The 15,926-nt window shown below is 57.7% G+C and overlaps 1 protein-coding gene across 1 annotated transcript in view; it reads left to right on the plus strand.

Annotated features, from left to right (window-relative positions):
* Positions 1-6,502: 6,502 nt before the first annotated feature.
* Positions 6,503-15,926, plus strand: part of CRISPLD2 (cysteine rich secretory protein LCCL domain containing 2) — a 60,206-nt gene continuing 50,782 nt past the window's right edge. The window contains exon 1 of the mRNA XM_043599795.1: positions 6,503-6,632. The gene's annotated coding sequence lies outside the window, so the exon portion shown is untranslated. The remainder of the gene's footprint in view (positions 6,633-15,926) is intronic.

Raw genomic sequence — 15,926 nt, forward strand, 5'->3', positions numbered from 1 at the left:
TTAATTTTTTTTTTTTCAACGTTTATTTATTTTTGGGACAGAGAGAGACAGAGCATGAACGGGGGAGGGGCAGAGAGAGAGGGAGACACAGAATCAGAAACAGGCTCCAGGCTCTGAGCCATCAGCCCAGAGCCCGACGCGGGGCTCGAACTCACGGACTGCGAGATCGTGACCTGGCTGAAGTCGGACGCCCAACCGACTGCGCCACCCAGGCGCCCCTTAATTACCTTTTTTAAAGAAGGCTTTATTATTTATCTTTTTTAATGTTTATTTTTGAGAGAGAGAGACAGAGGGCAAGTGGGGGGAGGGGCAGAGGGAGAGGGAGACACAGATCCAGAAGCAGGCTCCAGGCTCTGAACGGTCCGCACAGAGCCCGACGCGGGGCTCGAACTCACGAACCGTGAGATCCAGACCCGAGCCCAAGTCGGACGCTTAACCGACTGAGCCACCCAGGCGCCCCTAAGGTTTTCCTTTTTAAGTAACCTACACTCCGTGTGGGGCCCCAACTCACAACCCCAAGATCAAGAACCACTCGTCCGCTGGCTGAGCCAGCTGGGCGCCCCTCCTTAATGACCTTTTTAAAGCCCTATCTCCCTGTGCCGTGTGGGTGGCTCACTTGGCTAAGCGTCCAGCTCTTGATTTTAGCTCAGATCATGATCTCAAAGCTGTGGGATCAAGCCCCTTCCTCTGAGCGCGGATGGAGCCTGCTTGGGATTTTCTGTCTCTCTCTGCCCCTCTTCTGCTTGTTTCCCCTTTCTCTCAAATAAACGTTAAGAAAGAAAAAGCTGTCTCCAAATACAGTGCCCTTCTCAGGTCCTGGGGGCTGGGACGTCAACATGTGAATTTGCAGGGGTGGGGGTGGGGATGCCATATCAGAAGCATGGAATATTCCCCAGGATTTTTTACTGGAGCCTTGGCTGTTTGGAGGGGAAACGGATGGCCTTCGGAATGATCTCTCCTTGACAACGGTGGTCACGCCACGACGTGGTCTCTTCGCGTTCGCTGCGCGATAAAGCATCCCAAACTGTAGGGGCTTCAAACAACGGCACCGTGTCGTTCTCACGTTCTGTAGGGTGGCGGTCTGGTCCTTCCGTGGGCTCGCTGGGCTCGCGCGAGCAGCTTGAGTCGGGCTGGGGGTCCAAGGTCACTCGTTCGAATGGTGCTGGCGGACAGCTCAGCGCCCTGATCTGCCTCCATGGGGCCGCTCAGCCTCCAGGAAGCTGGACTGTGCTCCTCTACAGCTGTCCCCGGCCTGAGAGCGCGAGAGCAGAGGCTGCGCAGCCCTTCGCTCCCAGGCTTGGAATGGGTGCCCCTCATTTGACACGGCCTGTTGGCCAACGTGAATCGCGTGGCCAGCCCACGCGCAAGAGAAATCCTCTCCACCTCTTGATGCTCCAAGGGGCAGGGTCACGCAAGGGACAGGACACGGGGACGCAGGGCTCCCTGGGAGCCATCGTCATAACGATCTCTAACGACTCAACACGGGCAGTTCTCTTCTGAAGGGACATTTTCATCTTCCGCCTGGGTTGAGAGCAAGACCTGATGCGCGCCAGACCCCTGTTACGGAACTGAGGACCGTGATCCCGAATACCTGCCCCCAGGACGAGGTCGTTCTCACGCTTGTCCCCGGGTCGAAGCACCTGCTAGGACTTGGCACGTCTGCGGGTCCCGGCCTGCCGCCCGCTGTTGGTTCCTCCCCCCCCCAGGGCGGCTTGGGCTTCCTGACAGCAATGGTGGGGCGCTTCCGCGAGGGGCACGCATCGCTTCTGCCACATTCTTGGTCGTGTAGTCCAGAGTCGAGGGAGGAGGGTCCTTCCCAAACTCACGTCTACCCGGAACCTCAGAACGTGGCCATATTTGGGAGAAGGATCTTGGCAGAAGCCGTAAGATGAGATGCCATCAGAGTTGCCGTGGCTCTAATCGTACGTGGCTGGTGTCCCTCGAAGAAGACAAGATCCGAACAGAACAGAAACCGGGGGAGGCAGGAATCCCCCGCCTTCAGGCTCCAGAGGGAATGCGGTCCTGCCGACACCTGGGTTTCAGACGCGGCGTTCCGGGCGGTGACAAATTCTGGCGCTTACAGTCCCCGCCCCCCCACCCCATCCGTGGTCATCTGTCACCAGATGTACTCACGCACCCTGCTTTTCAAACGTTGACCACAGACTTACTTATTTGGCTGTTTTCTGGGGTGGGGTGGTGAGGGGGGGGTCATGCTTGGCAGGCACAGCGTTTATAGGAACGGGAGTGTGGACAACTTGGAGAACGAAGATAGAAGGGTTGATACTGTGGATTCTCAACCGTTACTAGCTCATTCCAGGCCATGGCACCGTACGTGCGCTATTAGTATTCCCATCTACAGGTGAGGAGACGAGGGGACAGAGACGTCAAGGCAGGCGTGATGGAGCTTGGATTCAAGGCCCCACGGGGCATCTGGAAGCTCGGGGCCGTGAGGAGGTGTGCGAGGGCCCCTCCCCAGCAGGGGGCGCGGTGCTGCCCTCAGGGGCCCAGCTCACAGAAGGGCCCAGCACAGGCCCTGGGGGACCCGGGAGATGAGCAGCATCCGGAGGCTTGGCTTCCTCCCAGGCTGACAGAAAGGTTTAGAATCTTCCGGAAACACCACACCCTGGGCGTGACACTCCGGGCCAAGCCTCCCTGGAAAAGCCTGATCGTGACCCAGGGAGAAAGCAATCACCCTGGCAGCCTTCGCCAAAAGAGCCGGGTTTCCTGAAGAGTTTCCAGTCATGGTCGTGGCCTCTTCTGGCCTTGATGCCTGGAGATGGGAGAGGGAGGGCACGGAAACCCCGATGGTGGCGGGAACCCAGGCGTGTCTCGGACGCTGGCGTGGGCTGACCACGATTAACGTCAAAGCAGGATGAGCAGGGGGCCTCGTGGAACTACAAAGTGGGGTCCCCCCTTTTGGAAGGATGTGAAGACTCCTCGGGGGCCACCCCCACCAGTCTGGCCATCAGGCCCGTCCCCCCAGCCCGTGGTGCCTGCCGTCGTGGTCGTGTTGCCTGGGTGTCACTTGATTGACCAGGGTGGACGTCCGCTCCCAAACAGGGCCAGTTAGATGCTGTCTCCAGGATTCACGACTGGGAGGTGCCTGGGCCCAGCCTGACCCGTCCATGGAAGTAGGGGGGTGTGGCCGTGCTGGTGTGATGGTCACGTCCACGGGAGGTGGAGGAGGCCTGGCCACAGAGGGAGGGCGGAAGGGCCCCCAAATCGGGGCTGTGAGAAATGCACACGAAGCATCGTCACCTTCCAGGACCGACTCTGGTTCTTTGAGGGTCTTGGCTGTCCTTGGGTTCCACACCAAGCTGCCACCCTTCCAGAGAAGCCCCTTCTCTGCCTCCGCTGACTTGCGCGCGTTTCCGTTACAACCTCACTCCGTCAGGACCTTGCCCCAGCTCTCCCCACCGGCGGGGCCTGCACGGCCCCCAAAGAGTTGCCTGCCAACAGCAACGTGTCCTCTGTTAGCAAGCCAAGCAAACCCACCCCCTGAGGTCCCGGAGGACCACACGATTGTCACCACCGTCACTCATGACCCTCTGGTTCCTCTTTCAAAGCCATGCCCATCGCAAAATGGCACCCCCTCCACGTCTCCTCGTCTCAAATCGTCAGCGGCCTTTCATGCCAGTTGAGGTGCAGTGAGGCTCGGTTCTGCAGCTGCTCAACGGGTGTGGCAGGAACAGACCAGAAGCTGGAAGTCCCCTGGGCTCTTGATGTCCAGCCCAAGAGCTTCTGATGAAAACAGCTGGTGCAGAAGATGTTGGTGTGAGTCCAGACCCACCAGCCCTGTGGCGACCACGTCGAGATAGAAAGGAAAGACCGGGTCTTTGCTCCGAATGGTGGAAACTTCGGGACCATCTGGTGCGACCCACTGTTCCGCACTTGTGCGTCTGGCCCTCTGAGCAGCCCACCTGGGCTCTGAGAGCAAGTGGGCAGAGGGAGGGACCTTCTGGGTTTCGGTACAGGCTTGCATACATGCTCCCTCTTCAGGCTGTGCCCCGTTATAGCCAGAAAGACGTTCCTCTGTCTCAAATGCTCCATGACTTGACTCCTGCCGGGCTAGCAAAAAGGATCCTTGGCTGGGAGTTCCAAGGAGAGAAGTGGCCAGTCCCTTCCCACGAGGGCTCGGGTACATCTTGGCCCTTTCCCATTCAGGGCCTCTCAGGAACCCACATTCCCCATGACACATCATCTGATTCAAATGCGCATATTACGTTGTGGAAATTAGATTCTGAGATTGCACAATGATGGAAAACTGTTCACCAAAATCACAATTCTCTGTCTCTTGTTTTACTTGGTTGGCTCTAATAGCAACGATATTAACTACTTCCTGCTACGGGCCAGATCCGGTTCTAATTATTTTCCCTTAATTAATTTATACCTTGAAACGATGTAACGTTTTAAAGGCAGCCCACAGGGAGAAGGATGCCATCGCCATCACCCTCATCTTGCAGACGGGGACCTGAGCACAGGCCAGCAGCTTGAAAGCGGAGGCGTTGGGATTGGGACCCAGCCTGACCGGTTCCAAACGATGGCACCAACCAGCGAGTTACGGACTCAGTCTGTCCCCTGGGAGGCAGCTGTCTCCCAGAGAGTACCAGTGGGTTCAGCAAAGACGCACAGCTGTGCATGGTGGGGTCAGGATTGACACTCATCCATGGAGGTGGAAATATGGTGCCTATTCCACTGGACCACTTAGCTTAGCCCCCTAAGAAGAATGGATTCTCTTCTGTTGAGGGTCTGCTCGGGGCCAGGCCGTGTGTCGTCACGTATCTCGTCTGCAAACGCTTTGATCTCCGGCTGTTGAGACGTGTGACTGACATCCTGTCTCCTTGACCCTCGGCAAGCTCTGTGATCCGACTGAGAGTATGGCAGAAGTGACAGCTGAGGGGACGACAACGTGAGTCCAAACCCCAGTTCCTCCCCTCGGGAGCAGTATGGCCTCTGTGCCTTTCCTGACGACAGCGACACCAGCCTTGGAGAATCGTTGGGGGTCGGGGGAGGCCCGGTGCCTGAGAAGCATCTCTTCTGCTTGGGGTTTGTCCTTTGTCAAACGGGGCACATGTTCTGGACCTGTCTGCGCACCACTGAGTACCCCACGGTGTTTGGGACAGAACCTGGCACACAGTAGGTGCTTGCTTAGTCAGTATTAGGTGAACGTTGAGCTGGCATGATGCTGCAAAAGTGAGAAAAGTGAAGGAAACAAACGAAGGTAACAGGAGGCCTGTGCCGCTCTTTATTTGCTTTTGAGCTGCACCAAAACCCTGGGCAAGCGTTGTGGATTTCTGAATCTGTGCCTCACGTGCCCTGCCAGTCATTGAAGGGCCTTCCCTCGTCCCTGCCCCACTCGCTCTCCATCAGTGTACCCCCATATGCTCTGACCTTTCCGGGTGCCCCTGACACGGGAGATCCCAGAGGGGCCTGTCCGCCCTGCTGGTGCTTCAGAGCACAGGGGCTGGTGCAGAGTGCTGGACTCCTGGCGGTCTTCGTGCAGGGACGGGCACCATGAGGACAGGCTCTTCCTGCCCTGGTCCGCACACAGTCGGTCCACCCGCTCCTCTAGTCCCTTAGCCCCTCTAGCCTTGGTTTCTTCACCTGCTGGCCAGGGCCCTAGATTTTTGTGTTTCAAAGGCAGTTTCTCCTGGCTCTAAATTGACCAGGTAGGTACCTGCACCGGTTAAGGACGCTAAATGCCTGCGGGCATAATGTAGCTAGACCAAGCCTACTGCTGGCCAGCAGCGGGACTCCGGGCACTCTCTTCTCCAGGCCTCAGCTCTCTGATCTGTGAAACGGGACCATTTCCACCACACCACTGGATTCCTGTGAACGTGTTCTGGGATCGTGAAGGTCAAGTGCCCAGTCTGGACCATCGCTTAACTGCCCCCATCCGGGACCATCTCTTGAGGCTTCCTTCCTTTCTTGATCTGCACGCCGGGAATGTGCTTGTGTACATGTGTGTGCCTGTGGCCGTGTGTGTGCGTGTGTGTGTCTGTGCGTGTGATGAGTGGAGTTTTCTACCACCGTGTGGAGGATGGGAGTAAATTCAGCAAATGTGTATTCTGTGCCACGGTTTACGGAGCCCACACCCTTCCCGGTTTTATTTGCTGCAAACCCGGGAGGTCACTTCCCTGTTCCCATTTTCCACTTGAACCACAGGGAGATGGGATTTGGTAAGTTTGCAAACTCCTGGTGGAAAGTGCTTGGCGCCCCGCCGGGCGCATAGTAAGCGCTCAGTGGAAACGGTACTTTCATGGTCGCAGTGAAGAAACTGCGCGCGTCCGCGTCCTGTCCTCCTCCAGCCAAGATCTCTGGTCGCCTGCTCCGGGGGCCCCCCACCCCGCCCGCCCGGATCGGCGCCTGCGGCTCTCTCCGGGAGGGACGGGCGGGGCCGGGGCGGGGCCAGGGCGGGGCCTCGGCTCCACGGCCCTATCAGCGCCGCTGGCCGCCAGGGGGGCGTGGCGCGAGGAGCCTACAAGAGGCGGTGCGCGGGGGCCCTGCGTCCACTACATCCCTCCGCTGCCCCCCGGTGCGCGGCTTTGCGACCAGCCCACCGTGCCCGCCGTGTCCGCGCTGCTCCCGCTGCACGACACGGGAGACGCCGGTGATTGGGGAGCCCTGCGGAGGTAAGTGTGACTTCCTCTCCTCTCCAAGCTGCCATCCGTTCCCGCCATCTCCGAGGAGGTGAAGGGCCCCGGGCAGACGCCGTCTCTTGGGGCTCACTCTGCGCAGGCACTGTGCTGGGCGCGCTGCCTGCGGCTCGGAACCCGGCTCGGCCGGCCGAGTGGCCTTTCGCAGGTGGAGAAACTGAGGCTCAGCGAGGACAAGACGTTTGGCCCAGACCTCGCAGCCAGGAGGCGAGGGAGTCGGGACTCAAAGCCGGTCTGACGGTCTGACCGCATATTCGTGCTCCGGGAGCCCCCCGGGTATTTAGTCTTGCCTCCCTTACGCAGTTCGCCAGCATCTGTTGCGTTCCTGTGTTCAGTGTGGGCGTCAGTAAACGGAAAGCTGATGGCGTGGATGCTGCAGGGGTTTGAATGTGTCGACCCACACGTGGATGGCCACGGTCATCCACCCGCCTGTGCGTTCTGCCCCGGTTTACAGGGCCACGCCCCTTTACGGTTTTATTTGCAACAAACCTGCCAGGTAGTCTTTCTCTTCCCATATTTCAGATGAGGACACCGAGGGTCAGAGGGGAAGTGGGTTTGTCCAGCTCGAGCCAGGGCTGGATGGAGCCCAGCTCTCCCTGCCTCCAAAGCTCCAGATGGAGGTGTCCAGGAGCAGGGCACGTCAGAGTGCCTGCGGGTTTGGGAACGCATGCGGGGGTCTCTTGGCTAGGTTGGGCATCTGCATACACTCCTGCTGGGGGAAGAGGCTCCTGACCTGAGCGCTGAGGGCTCGGCTCTGCGGTCCTGGGGAGACCCCCAGAGGGACAGTCAGAGCCTCCCTTGCCCAGGGCTCCGCTGGTGGACAAGCCAGAAAAGGCTTAGCTGGTGCCCGCCCACTGAAGTCTAACTTGAACTGGACGTCTTTTGGGCAAAAGGTGAGTTACTGCTCCGGGCGAGAGAATCGCCTGGGAGCCTGTGCGAATGCCTAGCTTGTCCTGCAAAGTGGGTTTGTGAACTTCCACCTTGAGCACTTGGGTGCCGTGTTCTGGCAGAATGATGTGACCCTGCCTTGCCCCAGTGGGGTCTTCTAGGGTCACAATTGGCCAGGTTGAGAGCCGAGGGTCCAGCAGCACGCGGTGAGGGGCACGCCTTCTTCTCCAGATAGACCGAGAGGCCTTCTGAGACCCTTGGTATTTTGTGCACCTGATTTTCTGTTTCTGCCTCTGATCTGGCTGCTTCCACATGGGTGGCACACACCTGGGCAGGAGGCCTCTTGGTCCCCGTTTCACAGATGAGTAAACCAAGGCTCGGAGAGGTAAAGGTTGTGCATCAGGACCCTTGGCTGGCTGGCTGGTTGGTTGGTTGCAGACACTGTGCTCTTAACTGCTGGGTCCTGCCTCCTTGAAGACAGTTCTCTGCCCAGTCACCAGCTCTCCCTCTGGACCTGACCCGAGATGTCGCATTGTCTGAGAGGGTTCCAGGTGAAAACTGTCGGCAGAGTTAAGCCCAAGCCCCAAGTTCCCAGTGACGTGCGCCCTGGGAGGAGAAAGAGGTCGATTTTGATTTTTTTATTTTTTTTGCAGTGATGACATTTGTAAGAATACCAGCAGCTGGTACCGAAACTTAGAATGATGAGCCAGATGTGCCCAGGGTTTTACATGGATGATCTCACTGCCTTCTTTATGAGGTGGGCACTGGCTTCCTCTTTACAAGAAGGAGACTGAGTCTCGGATGATTAAGGCGTGTATACAACATGACGCAGCCAGGACAGGGGACAGCTGGCCCCCCTCCTCCCCCCCCCCCCCCCCCCGGCTGGGCCCCCCTCCAGATCCTGGAGGAAGGTGTTCATCCAGTGGCTAGCCTGCTTGCTGCGGCTGGTCAGGGCCTCTCGTGCCGTGTGGGGTCGGGATCCCTGCCCGGGTTAAGGGTGGGCCTGGAGAGGGGCTGTCCTGACCCAGGGCTCCGGCTCCACTCTGCTGACAGGCACCGGTGTCACCGTGCGGAGAACCCTGCTCTGGGACCCAGATCCGTGCTGACTCCCAGAGCCCCCTCTCTGGACTTGGTAGCACAGGGCCTGGGGCCTTGGCTCAAGTCCCACGCTCCGTCCCTCCCTCAAAGACCCCTCGTTGGGTCTCTGGCCTTTTGTAGGCTGCGTTTGAAAACCGTCTCCCGGAGGCAGGACCCTCAAACGCTGACCTCTTCGGCCTGTGGGAGCTGGAACATTTCTTGTCTCTGTCACCAGGGTAATTTACTACGTATGGGAGGTGCCTGTGTGTCTGCTCACTCCAGACCTAGGAAGCTTTTTATTTTTTATTTTTTGTAAAGTCAGTGGTTTTTGATCAGTCCCAGATGTGCAAGCCCAGCATCACTCAACGGGGCTGATGGCTTGTCAAGCAAGGAAAATACAACACAGGCACCATTTCATTTTATCTTCCGTTAACGGAGTTGAGTAGATGGTCAGACCTTCACGGGATGGGGATTCCAAGCCTCTCATAAAGTCCTAAATGGAGCACGCTCCGTTCTGGAACAGGCAGGGTAGGACAGATCTGGGTGGTGGTTGGTAGGACTAGCCGTAACCTTTTTGTTTTTCTTTCTTTCTTTTTTTGAGAGGCAGAGAGACAGAGCACAAGCAGGGGAGGGGCAGAGAGAGAGAGAGGGAGACACAGAATCCAAAGCAGGCTCGTGGCTCTGAGCTGTCAGCAAAAAGCCCGACACGGGGCTCGAACCCATGAGCTGTGAGATCATGACCTGAGCTGAAGTCAGACGCTTAACCGACCGAGCCACCTAAGCACCCCTAAAATTTTTTAAAAACATTTATTTATTTTTGAGAGAGAGACAGAGCGTGAGTGGGGGAGGGGCAGAGAGAGAGAGGGAGACACGGAATGGGAAGCAGGTTCCAGGCTCCGAGCTGTCAGCACAGAGCCCGACGCGGGGCTTGAACTCGAGAATGGCGAGATCATGACCTGAGCTGAAGTCGGGCGCTTAACCGACTGAGCCACCCAGGCACCCCCCCCCCCATTTTAACCATTTTAAAGTATACAGTCCAGCACGTTCAGCACACTCACGACCTTCTGCAGCCCCCACCTCTGTCCACTTCCAGAACGTTGTCATCATCCCTGAAGGCGACCCCATAGCCACCATTAGCAGCTACTCTCCATTTTCTGCTCCCGTGACCCTGGCAGCCACCAATGTACTTTCTGTGTCTACGGATCTGCTTATTCTCAACGTCTTCTGTAAATGGAATGATTTAACGTGTGGCATTTCGTGACTGGCTTCATGCACTTAGCGTGATGCTTTCAAAGCTCATCCATCTTTTTTTTTTTTTAATATCTTTCTTTTTTAAAAAAAATTTTTTTTAACGTTTATTTATTTTTGAGACAGAGAGAGACAGAGCATGAACTGGGGAGGGGCAGCGAGAGAGGGAGACACAGAATCCGAAGCAGGCTATCAGCCCAGAGCCTGACGCAGGGCTCGAACTCAGGGACCGCGAGATCGTGACCTGAGCTGAAGTCGGACGCTTAACCGACTGAGCCACCCAGGTGCCCCATAAAAAGCTCGTCCATGTTGTAGTGTGTGTCAGGCTCCATTCCTTTCAGTGGCTGAGTAATATTCCACTGTGTGGATGGACCACGTTTCATTTACCCATTCTCCCTTCTTGGCTTCCTTCTTGAAGAAGCATCGACATAGGTCGTCTCGTTCCAGAATAGATCAGCGCCCTCCACGGTGGACACGGGGGAATCTGGCGTCTGGGTGTTTGGGGGGACGTGTTGACATTCCACCCGGGGTCACAGCAGCACCTGGCAGAGAATCCTGTCTGAGACTCTGTGCCCCAGCCTGTGCAGCTGTGGGTGTTTGTGGACAGACACCCCTTGTCAAGGCTGCAAGGACAGACGGTTTCTTGTGGTTCAGCCCCAAGGAGATTTCTCTTCTCTGATTGTCTCGGGTGCTGTGTCAGCTTAAACAAAACCACGGGATCCGGAGGAAAAAGAAATTCCTAAAGCGCATCATGCAACCTCTGGACCATCACTTAAAAAATATTATAAATGATGAAATCCCACATTTTCAATCCAGATTTCTGGACCGCGTCCCGTTGTGAGTGCAGAAAGGCGGTATCCCAGAAGGAAAAAAAGAACAGAACTTTCCAGTTCTTTTTTTTTTTTTTTTAATGTTTATTTATTTTTGAGAGAGACAGAGACAGAATGCGAGTGGGTTAGGGGCAGAGAGAGAGGGAGACACAGAACCGGAAGCAGGCTCCAGGCTCTGAGCTGTCAGCACAGAGCCCGATGCGGGGCTGGAACTCACGAGCTGTGAGATCGTGACCTGAGCCCAAGTCGGACGCTCTACCGACTGAGCCCCCCAGGCGCCCCTAGACCTTTCCGTTCTGTTTGTGGTCAGGTGGTCCTGGAAGCATTGAGCCTGCTCTCAAGTTCTCCTGGACTGGAAGGAGCCTTCTCTGATCTCTCTGGGATTGGGACCTTGCTGGCATCTGCTGGGACTGACTTGATCAGAGCCTGAGAGATCCTTCTGGAACAGACACAGGGAAAAGTGACAGCGCCCCCGGCAGAGGGACCGTGTGTCTGTGCAAAGGCCTGGGGATGGGGAAGGGCCAGGCACCTAGGGAAAATGGTGAGAAGTCTGGTGTGGCTTGAGAATCTAAGCATCAGGCCGGGTGGCCCGGTGTCTCCCTGCCAGGCGGCCTGAGCTGTACTGAGTTTGAACTTCCTGCTACAGGCTGCAGGGCGTGCAGTTCGGAGCAGATCACTGTGAAATGGACAGTGTTCCCCAAAGTGGGGGGTGCCGTCCCTACTGGTCCCCGAGGTGACTCAGCCTGTGCACAGACCCAGCAGCCAAGGCCCCCCCATCCAGGAGCTGTCCTTTGCAGCCAGGGCGAATGTGGGTGATGCTGTCTGCCCCTAACGTCTGCCCAGCACCCTGCTCCCCTTTACGGCAAACACAGAGCACCCCGGGCATCAACGCTTGGGGCTGGCGTTCATGCCCAGCTGGGAGGACCTTATTTTGTTCTGATTTCCACACGTTACGTTTTACTCCTCCCCTCCAGTCAAGGCAGAATTGATCGTGTTCTTTGTAGATGGTGGCGACCAAAAATTCCCTTTTACTGGTACATTTCTGCGAACCCTCCATGCGGGCCATCTCGAGGAAAAATACAAAATACGGCCCAGCGCGGGTAGCCGGTGGGAAGGTGGGGCAGAGCTGGGGAACGGAGTTTGCCGAGGATTGGAGTTTGGGGAATGCTGAATTAGTTTGAGGTGGGGCACGGGATTTGAGACCGTTACAGTCTGGGGCAGCGGCTGTCAAAGTGGGGTCCCCCTCCAAGGCGGGGGAGCAGCCGTCCCTGGGAACTTGTTAGAAATGCAGATTCTCAGACCCCACCCCGGGCTTCCTGCGTCAGCGGCTGGGGGGCGTGGGGCCAGCAATCCGTGTCTTACCGGTGCTCTCTGGTGCAGGCCTGAACGCGGGACCTCCCGCCCTAGAAAGCGGGTGAAGCCTGGCTCTGGGGCGCCAGCACAGAGGCCGGGTGGGGATGGCCGGCTAGCGGGGGTGGGTGGTGTGGAGCCGCGTGGAAGGTTCTGTTTCGGGGCCCGGTGCGAGCGGAGGGAGCTCACACGGCCAGACGGGAGGAAGAGCCCTTGGGGGCCAGTGCGGCCACCTCCCTGCAGGGTCCAGAGGCCCTCTTGGCAAGTTCTCGGCAGGCTCCTAGCTTTTCTTCCGGAAGAAGGCTCGGCTGGGTGGCACTTATTGCTCTGGGGCCGGAGCGAGTGTCCTGGGGATTCTGGCACCTTCCTTCAGGGCACATGTGGGGCCCTGTGTGCCCCGGAGCTTTCGAAGCACGGCTGTGTGTGAGCCCCACACGCCCCCTCTGAAACAATGAGCCGTTCCCTGGACGGCACCGAAAACGTGTCTGCATGTGTGTGTATCAGCCACTGCCCTTCCCGCCCCCAGACCGGCTCCGACACAGCCCGTCTGTTCTCCTGGGGGGAAGCGCCTGGCCGCTGAAAACCCTGTTTATTCCCGGGAACCTTCAAGGCTCGGGCGTCACTGGCACCAAAGGTATTTTCAGCTTTGGCGTCGCTGGACAAAGTGCCCTCTCAGACTTGGGATGAACTGCGCCCTGTCTGCGAGAGTCTGTGTCTGGTCCAAGTGGGAGGCCCCAGCCGGCCGCCGGGTTTCATCCGGGCTCCTCTCTGAAGGGCTGTCAGAGGCCAGGCCCTGGAGTGGCCCCTGCCCTGTGACCTCCCCCCCACCCCCCCACCCCGCCCTGCCCCAGGGGCAGCTGCCGCTCAGGCCTCCCTTGATCCATTCTTCAAACAGAAGCCAGAGCGATTTCAAACTTAAAAAAAAAAAAAAAAGTTTCCTTAAAGTTTCACAAGGCAGAGAGGAATGCATACCCCTTCGTGGGCTGTGCTGGGTGGGGGGGACTTTTCCCAGAGTGCTTGGGCTGGCCGCCCGCCCCAGGGCAGAGCCTGACCAGCCCCAGGCCCCTCCCATGGCCCCGCCCCCAGGGGCCACCGTTTCCGGACCTCTGATGCCTTAGGTTGGTCTTGCCTGGTTTTGAACTTGACGTAAACAGCACCGCTCCGCGACCCCCGTTTCCCCCCAGCTCCGCGGGCTTTGTGCCTGTCCTCGGTCATGCCGAGACGGTGACCGTCCCTGAGGCTTTGTCCCTGGGGTCCCTGCTGTGTGGCGTTCCCTTGCCTTGAGCGTTCAGCGGGACCTTGCCGTCCACCGCGACCTTGCCGTCCACCGCAGCCAGAGTGGCCCCGTCCCCTCCTGTGCCGAACGTCACCATCCCCATTCTCCAAGCCGCATCCTCACGCCTTTCTTATCTGTCTGTCGTGATGTGTCCTCCGGTTCTCGAGGGCAGACTGCCTTGTGCGCCTCGACTATCCCAAGGACTCTGTGGCCACCTGAGGGCCTGCCCGGGGACTTTCATCCGCAGGGCAGTGTGGAGATTCCACAGCCTGGTGCTGTAAGATTCTCGTGCCCGGTGTCTTTGAGCTTGGTCCAGAGCCGGGGGCTGTGACTCGCCCTCAGAGATGTCACCCGACAGCACTGAATCGTGCATGTCGGGCAGGAGGCTGGGCAGGTGCCCCGTGGCCTGCAGCAGAAATGATCTGAGATGCCTGAATTCACCCGGGAGGAGAAAAGAAAGACACGGGCGGTCGGTAGATACCCCTGGAGCCACTATTCTTCTTTTCTTACCCTCTATCCTCTCTCCCTGGGAGAAATTCAGGGCCTCATTGTCCCCCTGAGGAATCGAGACTCAGAGGTTGAGGGACCTTTTGGGCAGCACGGGGCTCTGCAGGGGGGAGGCACCGTTCGAACCCGGGTCTCACCCCACGTCCACACTTTTCCACACTGCCCTCGGGCGGTCCTTGCCTGCTTGTCCTTGGGGGCCGGAGGTTCCCTGCCGTTTATCTGAGGCTTTGCTAAACGTTCGCGTGTGTACAGGAAAGCAGACGAGGGGCCCCAGGAGTCATGGACGGGGGATTTGGAGAATATAGCATTTTATTGTCTACTCGCTTTTTTTTTTTAATTTTTTTTTTAACGTTTATTTATTTTTTGGGGGACAGAGAGAGACAGAGCACGAACAGGGGAGGGGCAGAGAGAGAGGGAGACACAGAATCGGAAACAGGCTCCAGGCTCCGAGCCGTCAGCCCGGAGCCCGACGCGGGGCTCGAACTCACGGACCGCGTGTCTACTCGCTTTAAAATGGCTCTTGGTTGACGTTGAACACTCCTGATTTTTAGTTTCTTTTTTTGCAAAATGAGTTCTCTCTTTGCCCAGGATTTTGTGTGTTCTCGGCATAGCGTTAAAAAGATTGAATGGGGTTTCTTGTAGGATCTTGTCGGCCCCTGGGTTGTGGACACCCCAGGGCTGGGGGCAGGGCGGCTACAGGGGAGGGCACAGGCCTGCTCCCGCTGTGTCCAGCCCTGATCCTGTGGAAAAGAGTTTAAGAAACACTGACTGGATCCTGCAGAGGACGAGACCCCCCCCCACCCCGCTTTCCTCCCTCCACGGCCCGGGGTATCTGGTGCTCACCCAGACGCTCTTCCCTGGAGGTTCTGGCCTGTTCTGGGATTTGCCCCAGACATGCTGGGGCATCCCTCCTCCCCACTCCCAGCCACCACTCCATTCCTAGAATTTTGGGTGGTTTGTGGGTATGACTGGGATCTGCCCTTGGCCTTAGTCACATTTTGAGTTCTTTGTGCTTCTGAGAAAGAGCAGAGCCTGGGGCCCCCTTGGGCCTGTCGGGTTAGCTGCTGTCCCGTTGGGCCGGTATGTCACTGAGTGAGTCCGGCTGGCACGGGCTGGAGGCTAGAGGTGCCCTGCCGGGCGGGAGAGCCGCCCCGACGGCCAGGGTGGGCCAGAGACCAGGGCGCGACGGGCGTTCTGTGTTGACTGCGGAGCAAGTGGCTCGTGTGGGAGCCTCTGGCCCCTCGCACATCAGACGGGGCCGACGACCGCGGTGATCCCATCGGCCTGCAGAGTACGGGGAGTGGGGGACCCGCCACCCTGCGCCGCCCCGTGCGCGCCCCCCGGCTGTTGGCTGCGGTACTTGGGATAACTGTTTGTGGGACACTTAACACCCGCTGGGGCGTGAGGGGGAACAAGGCTCAGTGCCAGCCGGCATCGTGCTGGAACCGGCTTGTGACGTTTTGTTAAATTTCCAGAAAGGTCGTGAACCATTTAAACACAGCCATCGTCAAACATCAAATTACATAAACTTACAGTTAAATGAGTCCTGTTGAAAACGAGGCTAATAAAAACTCAGAACTTCCCTGTTACCTCTGCCCGTGAGGTTCTTAGTATCTGTCCCGTCTCTTTGATGGAAAGACCACGTGCTGCTGTGCTAGCTTGAGACTTTCCAGAAATCCCATGTCCAGTGACCTCACACGGGCTGCTTGAAATTGGCCACAGTGGGAATGTTTATACCAAGGGAACTGGCAAACAGTACTTATCAGGGTGAATTCTAAGAAAACATTTTTTGATGTTTATTTTTGAGAAGGGGGGGAGGGACAGAGCATGAATGGGGGAGGGGCAGAGAGGGAGGGAGACACAGAATTCGAAGCGGGATCCAGGCTCCGAGCCGTCAGCACAGAGCCCGACGCGGGGCTTGAACCCACAAACCGCGAGATCGTGACCTGAGCCGAAGTCGGACGCTCCACCGACGGAGCCCCCAGGCGCCCCTGAAGTTTTTTTTTTTTTTTTTTTTGAGTGTCGGTTGTTAGACATTTATCCACACACGCTGGTTCCAGCCCTCAAGAAACCTACGGTCCAGCTGGAGAGGCA

This window comes from Prionailurus bengalensis, chromosome E2, assembly GCF_016509475.1.
Source record: "Prionailurus bengalensis isolate Pbe53 chromosome E2, Fcat_Pben_1.1_paternal_pri, whole genome shotgun sequence".
Lineage (NCBI taxonomy): Eukaryota > Metazoa > Chordata > Mammalia > Carnivora > Felidae > Prionailurus > Prionailurus bengalensis.